This window comes from Cetorhinus maximus, chromosome 23 (genome assembly GCF_964194155.1).
Source record: "Cetorhinus maximus chromosome 23, sCetMax3.hap1.1, whole genome shotgun sequence".
Lineage (NCBI taxonomy): Eukaryota > Metazoa > Chordata > Chondrichthyes > Lamniformes > Cetorhinidae > Cetorhinus > Cetorhinus maximus.
Genome location: NC_135901.1, coordinates 30,241,914 through 30,261,499, shown reverse-complemented (window position 1 = coordinate 30,261,499; position 19,586 = coordinate 30,241,914). Strand labels below are relative to the sequence as shown.

The 19,586-nt window shown below is 44.8% G+C and overlaps 3 protein-coding genes and 2 long non-coding RNA genes across 6 annotated transcripts in view; 3 read left to right on the top strand and 2 right to left on the bottom strand.

Annotated features, from left to right (window-relative positions):
• The window catches only part of LOC144697353 (uncharacterized), a 258,803-nt gene extending 251,658 nt beyond the window's left edge, over positions 1-7,145 (bottom strand). The window contains exon 1 of the mRNA XM_078569344.1: positions 6,992-7,145. The gene's annotated coding sequence lies outside the window, so the exon portion shown is untranslated. The remainder of the gene's footprint in view (positions 1-6,991) is intronic.
• Positions 1-19,586, top strand: part of LOC144697287 (uncharacterized) — a 685,032-nt gene that overhangs the window by 272,027 nt on the left and 393,419 nt on the right. The window lies entirely within an intron of this gene.
• Positions 1-19,586, top strand: part of LOC144697292 (uncharacterized) — a 318,255-nt gene that overhangs the window by 65,659 nt on the left and 233,010 nt on the right. The gene's annotated exons all lie outside the window — the stretch shown is intronic.
• LOC144697369 (uncharacterized) overlaps positions 1-19,586 on the bottom strand; it is a 240,069-nt gene that overhangs the window by 81,956 nt on the left and 138,527 nt on the right. The gene's annotated exons all lie outside the window — the stretch shown is intronic.
• Positions 1-19,586, top strand: part of LOC144697361 (uncharacterized) — a 392,999-nt gene that overhangs the window by 299,880 nt on the left and 73,533 nt on the right. The gene's annotated exons all lie outside the window — the stretch shown is intronic.

Sequence of the window (19,586 nt, the reverse complement as noted above, 5' to 3'; positions counted from 1 at the left end):
GACGGCAAGTGAGTGAGTCGGCCAGCAGAGAGATGATGATGTTGTGACTGAACAAGAACCGTTGTAAGTTTTAGTTGATTTTAAACCCCACCGCTCCCACTATTATTGTCTCTAGGTACCTCCTCCCCAGCTCCTCTCATATTGAAACGCAAACACCCCCAACCTGCTTCACGGTCACAAGCATCTCATCCCCACCCATGCCTCCCCCATGGCTGAAGTGTCCCTTATTTTATTTCATTAGAGTTCTGCCCCCTGGACAATACAGTATGAGAGGACAAAGATATGTCTAATGTTGTGATTGGGGTGTTACGATGTGTGCCAGGTGGACCAAATCCACAAGGGAAACTTGACCACGCTATCACAACAGTTTTGCAATTTGTATTTATTACAAGAAAATGTGTGCACTGAATTCAGAAACAAGGAGTCCACTAAGACCTTCAGAGATTTTAAACATGACATTAAAATATTTATTAACAAAAGGAAAGATTTCAAGCACATACATAAGATTACAATTACTTAATACTATAACAAATCCTAAAATTCCTAATTAACCTGACTCTAAATTACACACCCTCTTTAATGCAAGAATCCAAAATAGATTTTAAATTTAAAAAACAAGTCAGCAAGTTACTACAATACACACTTGACAGTGGACTTCCAAAAGCTTGTCTCCAACTTTAGTCACTGGACACAGTAGACTTATGCACAAATGGGTGGAGGCTTCCTGAAGGCTGTTTCACACACTCCTGCTAGATTTCAAATGGAGCCCCAACATAACTTTCATTCTCCTTTATATATGTTTCTCTCTCTTTAATATGTAAATTCCATTGTTCCATAGGTCTTTGGAACTTTACCTTTTCAATACTATAAACATTTTTCATGTTGCCAATATTATCAGTAACCTTTGGGAAAAATAAACACACTGTTTAGCCTTGCTTATCTGGTTCGTTGTAAAGCCTAACGTCCCTTTGAAATCCAAACAACCCTTCACTTATCTAAAAATGGAAATTCCCTTCACACCTTACATGCTAAGACCACATCGATGTTTATAAATTAGAATTTCAAGTACATTTGTACACCTAACTTCTTTTGATAATTTCAATCTTGCCGTCTCCCTGACTCCAAATGTAATTAAATCACAGAGAGAGAACCATCCACACTCACACCTCTAAACCTACTTGACAATAAACCAGAATAATAGTGTGAAAATTATCATTCTTTCGTAATGGGGGACACTTTAAATATATTATTTATAGTTTTGTACTAAAGTTAATTTGTTATCCTTCTCGTCTTATAGGACAGTACTGTGGCTACCTAATATATTTCCAGTGATAGAGTCATTATGACACAGGAGTCCATTTGACAACTCAAGTCCATTCTGACTCTCTGTAGAGTGATCCAGTCAGTGCCAGTCCCATTTCCTTCAAGTGTCAATTCAATTTCATTCTGAAATTATTGATTGTCTCTGGAACCACCACTCTCATCGGCAGTGGGTTCCAGGTCATCACCACGGGCTGTTGAAATAAAGTTCTTCCCCACTACACCATGTATCTCATATCATATAATAGAGAACTGTGTATTATACACACTTTTAGTGCAGTACTATTGGGAGTATATTAGATACAGCAGAGTGAGAATGGAGTGACAGTGTGTGGCATGGAGATTTACTGCTTTTGGGGAATGAGAGAGGAAAGAATGTTCGTTAGAAATTAGAATTGTCTGTTCTGAATTTCTATCCTGTACTGACAATAATGACTTTTGTAAACTTCTTTAGCAGGATATTAGAAGGGGAGGATTTGCAGACAAAAATCTCAAACCAAACATCACGTCAAGATCTGACAGACTCAGTCAACTGACCTGAATATGATCAGCCTTTGAATCTAGAAGGAGAAATGTTTGTCTGTTCTGTCTGCTTCAAAAGGTTTTAAGCATCAGTGTGACTGGAAAAGCACCGAGACACACATACCCGAGTGAGAGTGTTCCACTGCACTGACTGTGGAAAGAGCTTTAACCAGTTACTCAGCTTGAGAAAAACATCACACCATTCACAGCGGCGAGAGACCGTACACGTATTCCGTGTGAGGACGAGGCTTCAACTGATCGTAGAACCTGGAGATACACAAGGACACGCACACCATGGAGAAACCGTGGAAATGTGGGGACTGTGGGAAGGGATTCAAAACCCCGTCTGTGTTGGAAACTCATCGACACAGTCACACCGGGGAGAGCCCTTTCATCTGTGGGAAGGGATTCACTCAGTCATCTCACCTGCAGACACACCAGCGAGTTCACACTGGGGAGAGACCGTTCACCTGCCCTGAGTGTGGGAATGTATTCAGTCAGTTATCCAGCCTGCAGTCACACCAGGGAATTCACAGTAGGGAGAGACCGTTCACATGTTCTGAATGTGGGAAGGAATTCAGGAATACATCCCAGCTGCGGAGACACCAGCGAGTTCACACTGGGGAGAGACCATTCACCTGCTCTGAGTGTGGAAAGAAATTCACTCGGTCTTACGACCTGCAGACACACCAGTGAGTTCACACCGGGGACTGGCTTGTCTGTTCTGAATGTGGAAAGAGATTCACTCGGTCTTACGACCTGCAGACACACCAGCGAGTTCACACTGGGGAGAGGCCGTTCATCTGTTACGTGTGTGGGAAGGGATTCACTCGGTCATCCACCCTGCAGACACACCAGCGAGTTCACACTGGGGAGAGGCCATTCACCTGCTCTGAGTGTGGGAAGCGATTCAGTGATACATCCACCCTGCTGGGACATCAGCGAGTTCACACGAGGGAGAGGCCATTCACAGGCTCTGAGTGGGGGAACAGATTCACTTGTTCATCCGAGCTGCTGACACACCATGACTGTCACACTGATTAGAGACCTTTTAGATGCTGTGACTGTGGCTTTCGATTGTGTTAATTGAGGTTAAGTATATACAGGTGGACATCATGGATTGGATAGTTACTTGAGCATATATAAAGAGACCCTGACTGACATAGAGTGGAGTGGAGTCAGGAGGTATATACCCATAATGTTTCACTCAGTGAATAAATCTATACCAAGTAAAGATTGGCTCCGGTTTCTTCCTTCACCATCAGGCTGTCAGGATTATAACATGGTAACAGAGAATGCTTGTCTAATGGTGAAGGCTGAAAACTAAAGGAAAATTAAATTTCAGACAGAAACTTATAACCTGAGTAGTTTTTGTGAGAAATGGCTGAAAGCAAGTGGAAATTGTCAGGGTCTGATTACCTGCTGATGTTCTCGGAGTCTGAGCCACACGAAGAATGAAGTGGAGATGTGGTCATGGGTTACGTCCCTACCAAGGAGGAAACAAGGTCTGGTCTCGGCATCGTCACTTCCCAACAAAAGTAAAATCAGAAGCAAAGTATTTAGTGAGCTGGATGCCCATCGGTTGGATACTGATGAAGGTTTGGATCTTCTATTCGGGTTCATTGATGAGATTTACAAGAAAGATGATCTATTGGATGCCTATGAAGCATAGCTGGACTTTGACAGGTTTCGAATGAGGGTGAAAACATCTTTAGCAGATCGAGATATCACAAAAAAAGACAGGATTGGAACAGCACTAATAGGTGAATGAACCCCAGGAATGACCAGGGAATAGTTAACAGGTGTTTCAGGTCTCACTCAAAATATCATTATGTGATGAATTGCCCAAAGTGGAAAATCAGGGTCTTCGAAGTGACACATGATACAGAGAATTCTGAGGCTGAAGGTGATGATGATGATCACTCTGAAGGAATTGTAGTAGTCACAAGGAGATTTGGTGCAGTGATGAGTGTGTTAGTCACAGACTCATTCAGTAGTGCTGTGTTAGATAGTGGCTGCACCTCAACAGTATGTGGATTAGATTGGTGAACATGTTACCCAGATTCACCTTGTACTGAGGATCGACACAAGTTTAAGGAGTATGAAAGTTCTGGTTTGGTGATGTGAACACATTGAAGTCACTAAAAAGAGTGGGGATTCCCTGCAAAATAACTGGAATCAGCCTCTTTATCAGTGTTAACTGTTAGACTTCTACTCAATGACACATTTGTGTAATTAATAAGGCTTATATTACCAAATTGTACTGTATGTGAGCTTAACGATGAACAGTCTTCAATTGCCTGTTGTAAGATGACAATTGGTCAATTTGGTTCCTAGATTAATTTAATTGGATCCCCAATTACTTACACCACCACCTCTCATTACCGTAGACAGATATACCACAGAACTGTTTCACACTATCCCTTTATCTGATTCTATACCATCCCTTATTCATAGTTTCAAATGTTGAGGCTAATCAGAGCTTGAAGGTCTCTCTTGCCAGTACATTTATCATCATTGCACATTCTTTACATACACAGAAATTAAGGTTTTACATGTTCACAGCAAATAAAATTCAATCTTTTAATATAACTACGAATTCATTATTATTCAATCTTTGATACTGTTTGTTAATTAAAACAGTAATTGCGGAAAAAAGAGACGTCGAAGTTTTTCATCTTGCACTCACCAGAACATTCGCAAGAATATCAAATGTGAAGGGAACAACAATTTATACTTCATGAGAGGAGTGTGCTGATCGGTTGGCAAATGGACTCTGATTGGTGGATGCATTGCCATGGAGAATGCACCATTTAACTGATGACTCGTGTCATTCTCATAAATCCTCACTCCAGCCTTGAGGCTCAATGGAACAGAGACAAATGCATTTATTTCAGATCGACCTGTAGTGGGTGGAAAACACTATTTACTACCAGGATAAAATAAATGTGCTTCATCAGCTTTTGTGGATCATTTCAGTGGAAATATGCACTGCCGGGCTCAAAGAGCATCAGCCCACTGGAAGCAAAGTCACGAGACTGGCCAGTCCAGCAGAAAGAAACCCTCTGACCCTCCCACTTCACCATGTGTCAGAATGAACATGTTTCTGTTCTGGATGTGGTTAATAGCAGCAATACAGCAGAATCCAACCCCTGTAATCACTTGTGAACTCGCTGTGGCGTCAGCAGGTGTGGTGACTGAGAGAATCCGTTTCCACACTCAGAGCAGGTGAATGGCTTCTCCCCAGTGTGAGCTCACTGGTGTTTCCGCAGGCTCGAGAACTGACTGAATCCCTTCCTACACTCAGGGCAGGCGAATGGTCTCTCCCGGCGTGAACTCGCTGGTGTCTCAGCAGGTTGGATGAATCAGTGAATCCCTTCCCACACTCAGAGCAGGTGAACGGCCTCTCTCCACTGTGAGCTCGCTGGTGTCTCAGCAGGTTGGATAAGTGATTGAATCGCTTTCCACACAAAGAGCAGGTGAGCGGCTTCTCCCCAGTGTGAACTCGCTGGTGCATCACCATGTTGCAAGACTGAGTGAATCTCTTCCCACACACAGAGCAGGTAAACGGTCTCTCCCCTGTGTGAACTCACTGGTGTGTCAGCAGGTGGGATGTATGACTGAATCCCTTGCCACACTCCGAGCAGACGAATGGCCTCTCCTTGGTGTGAACCCGCTGGTGTGTCAACAGGTGGGATGAATCCCTGAATCCCTTCCCACATTCGGAGCAGGTGAACGGCCTCTCCCTGGTGTGAACATGCTGGTGTTTCCGAAGGGTGGATGAATCAGTGAATCCCTTCCCACACATGGAGCAAGTGAACGGCCTCTCCCCAGTGTGAATGCGTCGATGAGTTTCCAGCGCAGATGGGAACCGGAAACCCTTCCTACAGTCCGCACATTTCCACAGCTTCTCCATGATACAGGAGTCCTTGTGACTCTCCAGGTTTGATGATCAGTTGAAGCCTCGTCCTCACACAGAACACGTTCACAGCCTCACCCCGCTATGAATACTGTGATGTACTTGCAGGCTGTGTAACTGGTTAAAGTTCTTTCCACACTCATTTCACTGGAACACGCTCACTCAGGTGTGTGTGTCTCGGTGTTTACCCAGTCACACTGATGACGAAAACCTTTTGAAGCAGCCAGAACAGACAAACATTTCTCCTTCCAGATTCAACCGCTGATGATATTCAGGTCCCGACGAATTGGATGACTCTATCAGATCTTGACACAATGTTTGGTTTGAGATGTCAGGCTGAAAATCCTCCCTTGCTAATATCATGTAAAAAGTATTTACAAAAATCAACTGTCAGGACAGGATAGAAATTCAGAACTGACAATTCTAGTTTCTGTGGAACATTCATCCTTTCACTTGTTCCCAACATCTGTAAAACTCCATCCGACACACTCTCCCTCCATTCTCACTCTGCTGTATTTAATATACACCCTCCCCATTGTCCAGAAGGGGCCGATTCATGCTGATCAACAGATGCAAACTCATTGCTTCCTGTCCATAATGTGAAAATCGTCATATAAGTTTATTTCCTGATCAGAGATATCGGGAAAATCTGAAGAAGGTTTTTTTTAGGCAGTGATTTTTCATGATCAGGAACTTGCTGCCTACGAGGGTGGTGGAAGTGGAGGCGATTCATGATTTTAAAATGAAATTGGATGGGCACTTGAAGGAAATAAATTTGCAGGGAAACGGGGATATAGAGGGGGAATGGCACTGACTAGGTTGCTCTACAGCATCGGCATGGACTCCAATTGTTAAGTGGGCTCTTCTGTGCTGTAATGACTCCATCTCTGTTACTAAAGAACTATAAATAACATACACTAGAAATATCTCTGTCCTATATTAATTTACTGTCCCCTCAAATGTCAGCCATCTCCTGGGGAGACCACCCCTTTAATTGTGAACATTAGGAAAGGGACCATCCTTTTAGCCAGACAAATAAATGTGTCAAGCTGAGGGAGCAAAGGATGTCAATGTCTTTAAGAGAGAGAGAGAGAGACCTGAGCCAACCTTTCCAGAGTCTGCACCCTCCCTGGATTCACTTCCTTTCCCTTCAGTTCCTGCAAGTCAACAATTTCACACCAGAATGAGAAAAGAAATGGAAAGGGGGAGAAAAGAAAGTGTTTTCCTCACAGATGTTGGACACAGGAGGAGGTTTTAGTCTGTGTGAAGCTCACTCTTCATTTACACAAAGCCAGCGCTCTGATTGGCTGGAGGACAAGAGTCCTTCCGGTGCTCCAGACTTCCCATTGGTCAATCCCTCACCTGAAGACAATGAGAGGCGTAACCACACGTGGTGGTGGGGGGGACTTTGCCCCCGCCCCCCCTCCCCCCGCCCCGCGCTGAGCTGTTGTCCAATGGGAAAGCCTGGAAGACGGAACAGACAATGGCCCTCGGTCAATCAGAGCGCGAGCTTTGCGCTGGTCCCCATCTCACTCCCGCACATGCACATGCATGCCCAAAACCGCAGGCTCACAAGCGCAGTCCATCGTCTGCTCAGCACATGCGCAGCTTCCCCTCTCCCTTGGACATGCGCAGTCCCGGGCCGCCCGCCCCGCGTGGCGGATAGAGCGATTTTCCCAGCGCCTTGGATTGTGGGAGCTGCGGCTGCCATTACTCATCCGGAGCTCGGTCTCCAAACTCCTGGGACTGGGATGGAAAGTGGGGGTGGGGGGCGCAGTGACCCCGCCCTGACACAAAGTACATGTGGGTAGTCACTGGATTTGATTGTGACGCCCCCTTAGCAAAACAGTTTGTTAACTTCAGGTGTAAAGATTCAGACACCTGGGTGACATATTGGGGAGGGCAATAGGTGAATGTGAAACTGAACCCGAGAGTCAGTACCTTTAGGGGAGGAGAACTGGTGAAAAAGCTGGAGGAGGATAGTAGCATGAATTAGTGTTTCAATAATAGGGTGTAGGTTGCCTGTGATCACTGTCTCCTAATTTTTTTTTATTTGTTTCAGATGGATTAAAAGTATTCATTTAATACCTCAACCTTGGCCCCTTCATCCATGTGTTAATTCCTTTTAGGCCCCTAATTGGACCTATTCCACTTTAACACCTTTTTACTATTTATATGTCGATAGAAGACTTTGGGATTCCCCTCTTTTCTCAAAATCCCTCTTCGCTTCTCTACTATGTTTTTTCACCTCCCCTCTGAAACACCTGTATCCCTCTTGGTTCACAATTGTATTTTCTACCTGACACCTGTCATAAGCGCACTTTGTCTTCTTGATCTTCATTTCAATCTCCTTTTTCATCCAGGGAGCTCTGGATTTGTTTGCCCTACCTTCTCTTTTGATGAAATATACCTTGACTGTGCCCAAACCAATTTTGTGAAGGTCGCCCATTGTTCAACTGCAGTTTTTCCTGCCAATCTTTCGCTCCACTCTCTCTGGCCCAAGTCGGGCTCTTGTCCAGTTAATAATTCTTACTGTGGATTGCCTATCGTCCTTTTCTATCATCATCCTAAAACATACAATACAATGATCACAGTCTCCTAAATTAAAAAAAATCATTGATGGGATGTGGGTGTCGCTGGCTAGGCCAGCATTTATTGCCATTTCCTAATTACACTTATTCAGAGGGCATTTAAAAGTCAACCACATTGCTGTGGGTTTGGAGTCACATGTCAGCTAGACCATGCAAGGACAGCAGATTTCTTTCCCTAAAGGGAATTAGTGAAGCAAATGGGTTTTTACGACAATTGACAATGGTTTCATAATCATCATGAGACTTTTTAATTCCAGATTTTTATTGAATTCAAATTCCACCATTTGCTGTACTGGGATTAGAACCTGGGTCCTTAGAACATTACCTTGGGTGCCTGTATCACTAGTCCAGCGACAATACCACTATGCCATCACCTCCCCAAAAAATGCTTCCCAACTGACATTTAAGCTATTCCCTGGTTCATTCCCCAGGGCAATGCCTTGATCAACCAGAGTCTGGATTGCATTTAAACAAAAGTTTGGCAGTAAGCTGTTTCCGAGATCATTGTGCATGGCAATGCCTCTACCAATTAGAGTCTACTTGCCAACCAATCAGCACTCTCTTCCCATGCAATATAAATTGTTGTTCCATTTACAATTGGTATTCTTGCAAATTTTCCTGATGAATGCAAGACAAAAAGCATTGACATCATGTCACTTTCTTCAGCAGTACTCAGGTTCTGTGCTACCAAATGACTATTCGTACTGGATTACTTGATTAGAGCTACACGGGGATGTGAGGAGAAACTTTGTTTAGACAGTGAGTTGTGATGATCTGAAACTTGCTGCCGATGAGGATGGTGTTAGCGGAGACAATCAATGATTTCAAAATGAAATTGGATGGCCACTTGAAGGGAATAAATTTTCAGGGCAATGGGCATACAGGGGGGGAATGGTACTGACTGGATTACTCTACAGAGAGTTGGCAAGGACTCAAGTTACCAAATAGACTTCTGTGCCTTTATGACTCTATGATTGGAAATATATACAGCACTATATTACAAGACTAGGAATAAAATACATGTTCTTAATTTGAGAACCATAAATAATATGTACCATTATAATAACACTAGACCATACTATATCCTATATTGCTCTAATGTCACCTGAATGTCAGCCATCTCCTGGAGAAACCACCCCTTTAATTGTGAACATTAGGAAAGAGACCATACTTTTGGCCAGACAAATAAAGGTGTCAAGCTGAGGGAGCAAAGGATATCAGTGTCTTTAATAGAGAGAGAGAGAGAGACCTGGGCCAACCTTTCCAGAGTCTCCACCCTCCCTGGATTCACTTCCTTTCCCCTCAGTTGCTGCAAGTCAACAATTTACCCCCAGAATGAGAAAATAAATGGAAAGGGGCAGGGGGGGGGGCGGGTGGCGCTGTGTTGGGTAAGAAGGTGTTTTATTTGCAGACATTGGACTCAGGAGGAAGTTTTAGTCTGTGTGAAGCTCAACCTTCATTCAGAGAGAGGAGCAGCAGCAGCAGCTTTACTGGGCAGCAATGAGCAGGTGAACAAACTCATTGTCCAACTTCTGCATTCAGACAATGGGGTCAGCTCTGATTGGCTGGAGGACCAGAGTCCTTTCGGTCCTTCAGTTGTTCCCATTGGTCAATCTGCCACATGAAGCTAATGAGGGAGCGGAATCCCACGTGGATTTTGTTTCAGTGACAAATGTATCAATTTCAAGCTGCATCAGTGTTTGCTTTGAAAATTGTTTGGATTTCTTTCAGACCCCAAGGGGATCAATGTCAGGTCCCTGGTATCTGCCCGGGTGCGGCGGTGGGGATGGGGGGGGCATAAGACCGGGCCATAATGCCACAAGGGCACAAAGCTGGGGTTCCCACTCTTCTCGAAGATTCCTCGGCTGGGAGGGGAGGAGTCGGGACATCAACTGGGAATCTGCAAAGCCCACCAGAGTCAACCAGGCGACACTTATTAAGAATATTTCCCCCATCGCTTCACATCTGAAAGTCCAACTGGCAAATGGTGGAGCCAACTTGCTGCCAGAGCCAGGGTGTGAAGGGTGGACACTAAGAGGCTGTTTCCCCCTGGCTGGGGAATCTAGAACACGGGGCACAGTCTCAGGATAAGGGGCCGATTATTTCAGACTGAGATGAGGAGAAATTTCTTCTCTCAGAGGTTTGTGAATCTTTGGAATTCTCTTATCCATCTGGTTCACCAATGCCCTTCAGGGAAGCAAATCTGCCGCCCTTACCTGGTCTGACCTACATGTGATTCTGGACCCACAGGGATGTGGTTGACCCTTAACTGCCCTCAGAAATGGCCAAGCAAGACACACAGTTGTACCAAACTGTGACAGAAAACTCAAATCAGATAGACAGTAGCGGTCCCGGAAGGTGGCTCACCACCCTCCTCTCATGGGCAATTAGGGATGGGCAATAAATGTTGGCCTTGACAGTGATGCTCACATTCTGTGAAAAAATAAAAAAAAGCTTCCAGTTCTGACTCACTGCCCATGACAAAGAAGAAGAACAAACTGGCTACGCTGTCTCATTCAGTAACTTGAAAACACCCATTATCTGTTCACCTCTTCCTGAGCCTGACTGGCTTCTGCTACCTTGCTCTCTGTGGAGATTCTCACTGACTGTTTCTGGTCACTTTTTTCCCCAGGCACCAAGCTAGAATGATACCATCCCGGTCGGGACTGTCAGTGTTTAAAGAGAAATCTGAACACCCAGTGATTCACCGAGTTACGCCACAAAATGTAATGTTTTTAAACAAAAACAAACTTTATTGTAAAGAAAAATATTGAACAAATTACACACTATGAACTTAACACTGTTTTGTAATTATTTAAGTTGTAAACCCCGTTCTACCTTTGAGCATCATTCCATCAGCTTTTGGCTAAGCGACCCTCCAAAATTTCTTTCAGACCTCACGACTGTGGATTCCTCAACTCAAGCATGAGCCTCACTGCCTTCTCGACCTGACTTTGACTAGACAGACTGCTTCTCCCCAGCCTGCTCCAACTGCATCTTCACAGCTCTTTCCAAGCTAATTGCTCAAGCTGACTGGTTCTACCGCAAGGCCTTTCACTGCGAGGGTCACTGTAGATTTCATCCTCCAACTCCAAGCTCGACAAATCTTTCAACTTCTTTTCCACTCACCAACTCCAATTTAGCTGCAAATAAAACAAGAGCAAATCTGTGGCTGCTTTCTGTGAGAAACACCCAGATAACAAACAAAATAACCTTCTAACCCTCGCACAGCCCATCTTCATGGCAAAGTGGCATGCTTTAGGAGGTTCCAAGCAGAAACGCAAACTAAATACCATTTCATTTACCTTCAAAACACCCTTTGTTCCTGTGATTTATATGAAATAAGCAGCTAAATACTCGCAACAAGTCTCAGAGCATCAGCCCACTGGAAGCAAAGTCATGAGAGCAGACAGTCCAGCAGAAAGAAACCCTCCATTGCCATCTGCCATAACAAACATGGTTCAGTCCTGGATGTGATTAACAGCAGCAATAACGGAATCCAACCCTGTAATCACTTGTGAACTTGCTGGTGCTTCCGCAGGTTGGATAATCGATTGAATCCCTTCCTACAATTGGGGCAGAGGAATGGCCTCTCCCCGCTGTGAAGTCGCCGGTGGGTAAACAGGCTGGACGACTGAATGAATCCCTTCCTCACTCGGAGCAGGTGAACGGCTTGTCCCCAGTGTGGACTCGTTGGTGTCGCAGAAGGTTGGATGACTGAATGAATCCCTTCCCACACTCCAAGCAGGTGAATGGCCTCTCCCCAGTATGAAGCCACTGGTGTCTCAGTAGATGGGCTGACCGATTGAATCCCTTACCACACTCGGAGCAGGTGATTGGCCTCTCCTCGGTGTGAAGTTGCTATTGGTACAGCAGGGTGGGCAAATCACTGAATCCCTCGCCACACTGAGAGCAGTTGAACGGCCTGTCCCCCGTGTGAACTCGCTGATGTCTCAGCAGGTTGCATCACTGAGTGGATCCCTGACCACACTTCGAGCAGGTGAATGGCCTCTCACCGGTGTGACTGCGTCGATGGGTTTCCAGCTGACATGGGAATCTGAATGCTTTCCCACAGTCTGCACATTTCCATGGTTTCTCCATGTTGTGAGTGTCCTTGAGTCTCTCCAGCTTTGGCAATCAGTTGAAGCCTCATCCACACACAGAACACATGTACAGTCTCTCCCTGTTGTGAATGGTGCGATGTTTTTTCAGGCTGTGTAACTGGTTAAAGCTCTTTCCAGAGTCAGTGTACTGGAAACACTCTCACTTGGGTGTCACAATGTCTTTAAGAGAAAGACCTGGGCCAACCCTTCCAGAGTCTGCACCCTCCCTGGATTCACTTCTTTTCCTTTCAGTTCCTGCAAGTCAACAATTTGCCCCCAGAATGAGAAAAGAAATGGAAAGGGGTGAACATTGATTTCCTCACAGATGTTGCCCAGAGAAGGAAGTTTTAGTCTGAAGCTCATTGTCCAACTTCCGCGTTGTGACGTCCACAATGGAACCCTACCTAAATCAGCCAATAGGAATCACTCTGCTCCGCGGTGACGTCTCGGGTTGCAGTCTGCAGGCCAGGATCGCGGACGCGGGAGCCCCGCCCCCACCCATTGTTCCCCCTCCCCCTCCACCTCCTCCTCGAGCCAAGGTTTCCAGGCTACCGGCTCCGGCCAGAGCGAGGAGCAGCTCGGAGAGTTCGAGGGAGGGAAAGCTGCGCATGTGCGGAAGAGAGCCCGCTCCATCCCGTCATGCTGAGGGATTGACCAATGGAAACAAAAACAGAAATACCTGGAAAAACTCAGCAGGTCTGGCAGCATCGGCGGAGAAGAAAAAAGTTGACGTTTCGAGTCCTCATGACCCTTCAGCAGAACTGAGTGAAGTTAGGAGTGGGGTGTTCGAGAGAGGGGAAGCTGCGCGAGTGAGCCGGTCCCTTCCCGTCATGCTGAGGGATTGACCAATGGGAAGTTGGAGGACCGGAAGGAGTATTGTCATCGAGCCAATCAGAGCGCGGGCTTTGTGTGAATGAAGATTGAGCTTCACACAGAGTAAAACTTCCTCCTGTGTGCAACGTTTGTGAATAAAACACTTTCTTTTCTCCCCCTTTCCATTTCTTTTCTAGTCTTGTAATAAAGTGCTGTAGCTACGTTATATATTTCCAGTCATGGAGTCATTATGGCACAGAAGGACTCCATTCAGCAACTCGAGTCTGTGCCAACTCCCTTTAGAACAATCCAATCGGTCTCATTCACCCTCAATATCTCCATTCTCTCTCCCAGAAATTTCCTTCAAGTGCCCATCCGATTTCATTTTTAAATGATTGATCTTCTCTGCTTCCACCACCCCTTAGGCAGCAAGTTCCAGGACATTACTGCGCGCTGTCTATATTCTCATTATGTTCTTTCATGGGGTCTGGGTGTCACTGGTTAGGCCAACATTTTAAATGCCCATACCTAATTGCCCTTGAGAAGGTGGTGAGAGACCTTCTTGAACCGCTGCAGTCCATGAGGTGCAGGTACACGCAACATGCTGTTAGGGAAGGATTTCCAGGATTTTGACCTAGCAGCAGTGAAGGAACGGCTGATATATTTCCTAGTCAGGATGGTGAGTGGCTTGGAGGGGAACTTGCAAGTGGTGGTGGTGGTGTTCCTATGCATCTGCTGCCCTTGTCCTACTCGGAGGTAAATAAAGTTCTTCTTCACATTCCCCTTGTATCTTAAGCAAGTGATACAGTGCAGTATATGATACATTTTTCATGCTTTAACATAGACACATATATGGCTGACCACCTGCTTGAAGATTTTCAGGTCTCTGTGCCCTGGAGAGGAAGCGGTGAGCATGGATCTATCGATCAGCATGAACCAGGAGAACTGGGAGGGTGTATTTAAGGTACAGCAGAGTGAGAATGGAGGGACAGTGTGTGGGACAAAGATTCACACTTTTTGGGGAGTGACAGAAGAAAGAATGTTCCACATGAACTAGAATTCTCAGTTCCAAAATTTTATCCTGTATTGATTTTCACAAACTCTATTTTACAGACTATCAAAAGGAGAGAGTTTTCAGACAAAAATTTCAGAACAAACATCATGTCAAGATCTGACAGTGTCGCTTGATTCATCAGAATGCGAATACTCTTAAGCTTTGAATCTGGAAGGAGAAATGTTTGTCTGTTCTGTCTGCTTCAAAAGATTTTAAACGTTATTGTGACAGGAAAAGCACCGAGACACACACACCTAAGTGAGAGTGTTCCAGTGCACTGACTGTGGAAAGAGCTGTAACCAGTTAAACAGCCTGAAAAAACATCACAGTGCAGAGAGACTGTCCAAGTATTCCGTGTGTGTTCGAGGCTTCAACTGATGGTCAAACCTTGAGATTCACAAGGACAACCGCACTATGGAGAAACCGTGGCAATGTGGAGACTGTGGGAAGCACTACCGAATCCCATCTGAACTGGAAATTCATCATCGCATTCACACTGGGGAGAGGCCTTTCACCTGCTCCGAATGTGGGAAGGGATTCACTCGGTCATCCCACCTGCTGAAGCACCAGCGGATTCACACCGGGGAGAGACCATTCACCTGCTCTGAGTGTGGGAAGGGATTCACTCAGTCACCCAACCTACTTACACACCAGCGAATTCACACTGGAGAGAGGCTGTTTAGCTGTTTTGTGTGTGGGAACAAATTCAGTCAGTTATCCAGCCTTCAGACACACCAGCGATTTCACACTGGGGAAAGGCTGTTCACCTGCTCTGAGTGTGGGAAGGGATTCGTTGACACATCGAGTCTGCTGACACACCAGCGACTTCACACCGGGGAGAGGCCATTCATCTGCTCTGAGTGTGGGAAAGGATTCACTCAGTTATCCCATCTGCAGAAACACCAGAGAATTCACACTGGGGAGCGGCCATTCACCTGCTCTGTGTGTGGGAAGGGATTTGTTCATTTATCCAGCCTGCGGAGACACCAGCGAGTTCACAAGTGATTCCAGGGGTTGGATTCTGCTGTTAATGCTGCTGTTAATCACATCCAGGACTGAACCATGTTCATTCTGACACTTGGTGAAGTGGGAGTGTCGGAGGGTTTCTTTCTGCTGGACTGGCTGGTCTCACGACTTTGCTTCTAGTGATGATCTTTAAGCCTGGGAGTGCACGTTTCCATTGAATTGATCTGCAACAGCGATGAAACACATTTTTTTTATCCTGGATGGTAAACTGTCTTTTTCCTACCACTACAGTAGATCTAAAATAAATACATTTGTCTCTGTTCCATTGAGCCCACAGCACAGGGCCAGGCCAGTCAGCTCAGTTGGTCTCTGTCAGTATTTATGCTCCACATGAACCTCCACCCACCCCTCTTCATCTTCCCCCATCAGCATATCCTTCTATTCCTTTCTCCCTCATGTGTGTATCCAGCTCCCCCTTAAATATATTCATGCTATTCACCTCAACCACTCGCTGTGGTAGTGAGTTCCACATTCTCACCACTCGCTGGGTAAAGAAGTTTCTCATGAAATCCCTATTGGATTATTGATCCCCTTCATCAACTTAAAGACTTCCATCAGGTCACCCTTCAGTCTTTTTTCTAGAGAGAAGCAGCCCCAGCCTTTCCTGAGGGTTAAATGCTCTAAATTATGGGATTATTCTTGTGAATCTTTGTTGCCCCTTCTCCAGCGCCTCTATTTCCTTTTTCTAAATGGAGATCACAAATGTTGACAGTACTCCCAGTGTGGTCTAACCATGGTTCGAAACAAGTTGGACATAGCCTCCCTGCTTTTCAATTCTATCCCTCTAGAATGGAACCCTATATCTGGGCCCCACACTTTAGGAAAGATGTGAAGTTCTTCCAAACGGTGCAGAGGAGATTTACGAGAATGGCACCAGGGATGAGTTACTTCAGTTGGTTGGAGAGACTGGAGCAGCTGAAATTGTTCTCTTTAGATCAAGAGCCATTAGGACAGAGAAGGAGGCCATTCAGCCCATCAGGTCCATGCCGGCTCTCTGTAGAGCAAACCTGTCCCACTGTCCCGTGTTATGCCCATATCCCTGAAAGTTTATTTCCATCAAGTCTCCACCCAATTTCCATTTGAATTCGTTCATCGTCTCCGCTTGCACCACCCACACAGGCAACGAGTTCCAGCTCATTACCACTCGCTACATAAAACAATTCTTCCTCATACCTCCTCCTGCATCTCTTACACAAAATCTTAAATCTGTGTCCCTCCTTGTCCTTGTACCATCAGCAAATGGGAACAGCTTTTCTTTGTCCACCTTATCTAAACCTGTCATAATCTTGTACCCCTCTATCAAATCTCCCCTCAACCTCCTGTGCTTGAAGAACAACCCCAGCCTGACATTTACAATAAAGAGCAAATAAATTACGTTAATCTCTGAAATCAAATGGGAATGTTTTATTTCTGTTTTAAAGATATGAGGAAAATATTGTACTGGATAGTAAAGAAATTGGAATAACTCACTGTGGGTGTAGTTCAGTGGAAAGTAACAATCTGGTTTCCACCTACATTCTAGTGAAAGGCAAGAAAGTGGAGATGAAATGAATAAGTTGATTGCTGTATCTTGGCGAAATTTGTCTCCTTTGCCTCTGAACTTCTTTAAAAGAAAACCACACTTGGGCTTCATTCTCTGATTGTTTCATTGATCTGAAAGGTGTAAAAGGGGCCAAACTTCAGCAGAAATCTGGCAGAGCTGAGAACAGACGACTTGCTATGTGGGAACAGGGAGATGAACAGCTCCCAGAGGACAGAGAAAACAAGAGTGTCTTGATTCGTAGATGACACCTGGGTGTCAAGGCCACCATGTTTTCACTGCTTGGCATGGGAATGCTGACTCCCTGTACCGGGGACGGAGCGTGGGAAGCCAATTGTTTGAGAGTTTGGCGTGGCTTGGGCGGGTACAGATGGTTTAATGACAGGTTATGTAATTGGTCTGTTCAAATGTTAGCTCAGCAATGATTGGGTTAAATCAGTCTCTATAGACTTTGTGATGTAAAAAAGTATCAGAAGGGATTCCCCGAGCACAGAGATTTGTAGAGGTTTTACATATTGCATTGACTGGTGCCATGGCATCTGGGGCAGAGCAGGGAGCATTTACATGGAGATGATGCTTCTACCCAGAGTGTAATGGTAATGCTGCTGCACTTTGATACTACTGCTCAGACATGAACATGTGTCAGGTCTTATTTATACTGAATAAAATCTAACCACTGTTACCAATAAGGATTATCACTGTGAATCAATTCAGAGTTTGGGAAAAGGGATAAAGGGTTAATTGACTCCCTGAACCCCATTTTCTAACATCGCTGTTTCAAAAATAAAATCTCATCTCCCCTCTGGCTCCTTTGCCAATTAACTTAGAGGGACTCACTTTCTGTTAAAGAGCCTGCCAACCCTTCTCACCCACTTTCCCTAAAGTGCAGAAATCTAATCATGAGAAGCCCAGCAGAATAAAATATTTTTACTAAAAAAAGTTTATTAATGAAACAGAACATGGTTAAAAAAAAACAGAAAATTACTTGACGATAAAAGACAACCAGAGTAAAAGGATGTGCACAATGTTCAGGACCCAAATGGTTTCTGTTCGGCTCCTCTGTACCCTATTCCCGTGACTCCTGCTTTGGACACAGGGGCACTGAACCCCGGGGGTCGGGTCACCCCCTCCCGGGCCCCGATTGGTTGGATACCCATTTCCCATGCAGCACTCCAGCACCTTCCTGTCTCTCTATCAGTGCGACGCCCATGGCTGTTTCCCAACTGGGGCGCAGGCCCCTTTATTCTCAGCTAAATTCAGCCCTCAGCTCCGTCGCCTGGCTGTCATTGACACCAGCAATAGAGAGTCAGAAAGGTGCTGGAGGCTCAAATGGTAACTCAAAACTTGTGGCTCTAAACCAACACTTCAACATTTGTCCATCAAATACTTGTTATTTATACTGGGGTTTTTATTATGAGATTTAAGCACTAGAGGCAAAGGGCGGAGGATTTTAAAGGGTAACTTTCTGTTTCTAATGTTGTATTGTCTAGAGTGTCAGCCGTGGCTCAGTATATCACACTCCCACCTCTGGGTCAGAAGGTTGTTGCTTCAAGTTCCAGCCCAGAGGCCTAAGGACAAATATCACATCCAAGCTTCTGAGTGCCAGCACTGGGGGAGTGCTGCACTGTCAGAACTGCTGTCCTTTGACCCAACGGCCCTGTCTGCTGCTTCAGGTGGACTTAGAACTTCCCGGAGCCACTGTTTTGAAGAAGAGCAGGGGAGTTATCCCCAGTGTCCAAGTGAAAATTTATCAATCAACATCACTAAAAACAGATCATCTGGTCATGGCCACATTGCTGTTTGTGGGATCTTGCTGTGTAAATGCTGCTGCGTTTCCGAAATTACAACAGTGACTTCAAAAATATTTCATTGGCTGTAATGCACTTTGGAATACATTGTGGTCGTGGAAGATACTATATAAATGCAAATTTTTAAATTTTACATTTATATGACATAATCCTGTTATCTGTAACTTAACTGATTTCCGCCATCCCCAACTTGCCATTTAATAAATTCACTTATGGTTCGGACAGGACATTGACTTTTACAACTTTATGTGGGTGATCAGTCTGTAGAAGTGTAACCCTCTCTGGCTCCTTCTTTGACAGTAATTCTTGTGGAATTCGGCCTCAGGAGTCTGGCTCCATCTTCGACAGTAATTTCCTTGGAACTTGGCCTTGGGAGTCTTCAGTACTTGGCGAGCAAGGGAGACCTTCAGAACCTCTACTTTTATCCCCAAAGTGACCATTACCTCACATCAGAGTTGAACCAGTTGTAAGATGACAATTGGTCAATTTGGTTACTAGATTAATTTAATTGGATCCCCAATTACTTACACCACCTTCTCTCATTATCTTAGACAGGAAGTCAATGGAACTGTTTCATACTATCCCTTTATCTGATTCTATACAATCCCTCATTCATACAATTTCAAATGTTGAGGCTAATCAGAGCCTGAAGGTCTCTCTTGCCAGTACATTTATCATCAGTGCACATTACTTACATACACAACAATTAAGGTCTTACATTTTTACAGAAAATGAAATTCAGTCTTTTATTATAATTACTGATTAATAATTGTAACTCAGTTAAGGCTCATTACTTATTCAATCATCTATTACCGACTGGTAGCTAATTAATACAGTAATCTTGAATTAACACATTTGGTTAATACAAGATATCTTGGTTCAAAAAGACA